Raw genomic sequence first — 3,412 nt, 5'->3', positions numbered from 1 at the left:
GCCGGTAATGACTGGTTCTGCCCCCGCCCAACAAGGGCAATTACATTGTCGTTACACGTCGAGGGCTATAACGACTTGCGCGACCGCGGGCCCTGCCCCACCCCCCTTCCCCGCCTTTCACCCGTCCTTTCCCATGTCCATATGCACACCAATTACACATGCTATGTACCTGTTTGAGCCAATCTAGACTGCATATCGAAGTACCAGGGGCTTCGGCTCCCCGTCACTCCCGAAGCACTTACGCCAAAAAAATACCCCCCCCCCCTCCTGTCCTGTCCCCGGGGCGGGTCAAGGGGCCTGAGGTAGTATTTTCGATTGAGTGGGGTGTGGTGTCTCCACTAGCCCGACGCTATCTGCCGTCCTGTCGATTCCCGCCCCGCCGCAGAAGCATCGAAAAGGGCTCGATAGGTCCCTCTCTCTCTTGCCCCCTTCCTCTCTCCCTCCCTTCCTCCCTCATCTCGTCCCCTCCCCCGTCCCGTTCCTCGATCGTCCGACTGCAAATCACTTAAAAAGATACACCCCTTCCCCTTGCCTGATGATCACCACACCTGCACCATCGTACTGCAGAGGTCCATCGCGAAGTTCTTGACGCATTGGAAGAGGCAAAAGTTGAGGGCCGTCACGACGATCTCCAGCTGCACGACGTGGTGGTTGGCGAAGACGTGCGTCCAGTGCACCGCCTCGGTGGTCACCACCGTCATCCAGACCCCGACCGTCATGGGCGCCGCTACCAGGCACATGAGCGCGGCGGTGAGTGCCACGGTCCGGGCCATCCTGCAGGTCTTGCGTACGTTCGGGAAGTGTGCCTGCGGAGGAGGCACCGAAGCAGTCCATTTAAGGACGAAATTCATTGAAGAGCCTCAGAGAAACCGAGTCTATTCGCACAACACGGCACCCACCATGAGGCTGGCGCAGAGCGTCTCGTTCCGCCGGAAGTTTCGCGCCTCGAGCCATATCAGCGGCAGCATGGCAAGCCCACTGAGGTGGACGAGCGTCACTACGGAGGTGAAGGTCGACTGCGTCTCCAAAGGGTCGGTGTCCGCCTGGTAGAACTCGAGCCGGGCAGTCGCCAGACGGAACGCCGACCACACCACCAGCGCGGTCACCAGCACGCAGTGTATCAGAGTAGAGCGTAGTGGGTGGAAGCTCACGCGGACTGCACCAAGAGACTAACCGTATAGGGATCATCCACACTGTAAGTTTCTGACGAAGAACTGCTCATCGAAACGTACCAGGGGTTTAGCACCTTCGTAAATACAAACAAACAAATTCTTTGTACATACCAGGTGGCTGATTAACCCCGCGCACTTCTGTAGTTAGACTGTACCGCACGCAGGAGTGCGGGCGGGCTTGCCTATCACCCCTGTCCACGGCGCCTTAGTGACCGGGCAAGTAGGCAGCCGGCCCGCACTCGTGCGTGCGGTACAGTCTAACTACAGAAGTGCGCTGGGTTAATCAGCCACCTGGTATTACCAAGAGCTCAGCCTCGTAATACGAAGAGCAAGTGTCTATTGACAAAGTTGTGGTCTTTGTCATGCAAGGAAATCCGTTTGTAATATGATGGTTCCAGATCCTTTCTAAAGTTATAAACCCAATTCTTCGTCATATCTTCGGAACGAAAAGGAAGAGTGCAGAAAGTACGTCAGTCATTCGCCGTCCCGTTGCAAGCATTTGCGTTCTCTCATAGCGCCTGCTAGGTAGGCACTGTCTCGTTCGCAGTGCACGCGTGTACTGCGGGATGGCCTACACTGAGTCTCGCAGGCGCCGAGCTCCCGTAATTTTTGCCGGATGGATCTGAGGGAAACGGATGTACTTTCTGGACGATCCCAAACTATCCGCAAACATTGGGTCTAATGTCCGGCTGAGAGGGGGGGGGTAGGGGGTGCATGGTCGGTTTCCTACATGAAGGGGGATTTGTAGCGTACGTTGCTTATCTTTCAGGCGGCTCACTAAAAACGACAGAAGGAGCGCCTGTTCAAAAGCTTCATGGCGCCAAACTATAGGGTAGTAGGAAGAGGGGGTTGCCAGCTCTTTCACATTTCACCTTTAAGGATTGTAAATGAAGCTCTCGCTCACGCTCACGCTCACGCGTGAGTGTCGCTTCGCGCGCGAGCGTTGCTGCTGACCGATAAACTTACGCGGTTTGAAAGAGACTGGCAGCATGCCGTAGAGCGCCATGACGAAGATGAGGGGTTGCATGTCCTCAAATATGCCGTGCCCACCGAACACGTCGCGGCCGGACTGCGGAGGGCTCACGGCCGGCGGGTACATCTTCTTCATCCATTCCTTGGAGTCCGGTGGAGGTCGCACGGCATCGCCGGGCCGGACGCGTACCGCTGACCAGCCAGCTGCTGAGCGCTGGGTCGAATAATGAAAGTCGTCTAGATGTTGCACGCTCAAAAAGTAAGTGTTACTGTGAAACTGACGCGCTGCGACAGCTCAACGGTCAAGCCTCGAGAAAGGGTGGCCCTGGAGTGGATTCAATCGGGGGCGAGTCCTCTTTGACCCACAAACCAGTGCTTCGGACGGTGTTGGTCGGGCACTAAACCCAGTGCGAAATGAATTTTAAGCAATATCGAATTGATATCAGAACGATATCGTTTTCAAGCCTCTGACTCAGAACTGATATGGAAATGGGCCCGAAATCGACACTTTTCTGATGTCCGATATCGTTCTGATATCAATTCGATATCCGCATTTCTCACTGGGTGTGCTCCTTGAACTACTCCTGACGCTAACTACTTCGGAATTGATGACTAAATTAGCGTCAAGTGTCATAAGGTTAGCAAAATCGTGTCTTTTGGACCAATAACCCGGCCACAAGAACGGCGGTCGTTCGAACATTTATTCTTTTTGGTGAGTGTACCAAGTGGCTGACTCGCGCCGTGCAGTTTCGTAGTTATACTGTACCGCATGCAGGGGTGTGGGCGGGTTTGTCTATCCTCGCTGCCCACGGGTCATTGTGGCCCCCTGCGAGTAGGCAACCCATCCGCACGCGTGTGCATACGGCACAGTAGCACTACGAAAGTGCGCGGCGTGAGTCTAGTCACCTGGTATGTACCACATCATGCTATAACATACGCACTCAGCCGGAATTTCTTTAAGAAGCCTGCCTTACCTGGTCTCACCAATGCCAATGAACCCAACACAGGGCTCTGATTACCGTGTTCATGATGCAGGTTGTGGTGTCTGCGGGCGGCGTTGGAGCAGCAGGCGCCTGTTTTACAATGGGGATCGCTGGTCGGTTGGTTTGGTCGGGGCTCCGCACTCGAACTGCCTGACGTCAGTAACTCACACCTCCTCCCCCTACAGCCCTCTCACATTTCGTGTGTACGAAGAGGTGTTCATTGCGATCGAACCGAAGAGTTAAACGTTGGGCGTGCGTGATGGGGATTCAACAGAGAGGGGGGGG

General features: G+C 55.2%; 1 protein-coding gene across 1 annotated transcript in view; it reads right to left on the bottom strand.

Moving 5' to 3' along the window:
• Positions 1–3,412, bottom strand: part of LOC113207412 (cyclin-dependent kinase 8) — a 27,604-nt gene that overhangs the window by 19,402 nt on the left and 4,790 nt on the right. The window lies entirely within an intron of this gene.

This window comes from Frankliniella occidentalis, unplaced genomic scaffold, assembly GCF_000697945.3.
Source record: "Frankliniella occidentalis isolate FOCC.00 unplaced genomic scaffold, Focc_3.1 Scaffold20, whole genome shotgun sequence".
In the NCBI taxonomy this organism is placed as follows: domain Eukaryota; kingdom Metazoa; phylum Arthropoda; class Insecta; order Thysanoptera; family Thripidae; genus Frankliniella; species Frankliniella occidentalis.
The sequence above is the reverse complement of the archived record's forward strand: the minus strand, read 5'-3'. Positions and strand labels throughout refer to the sequence as shown.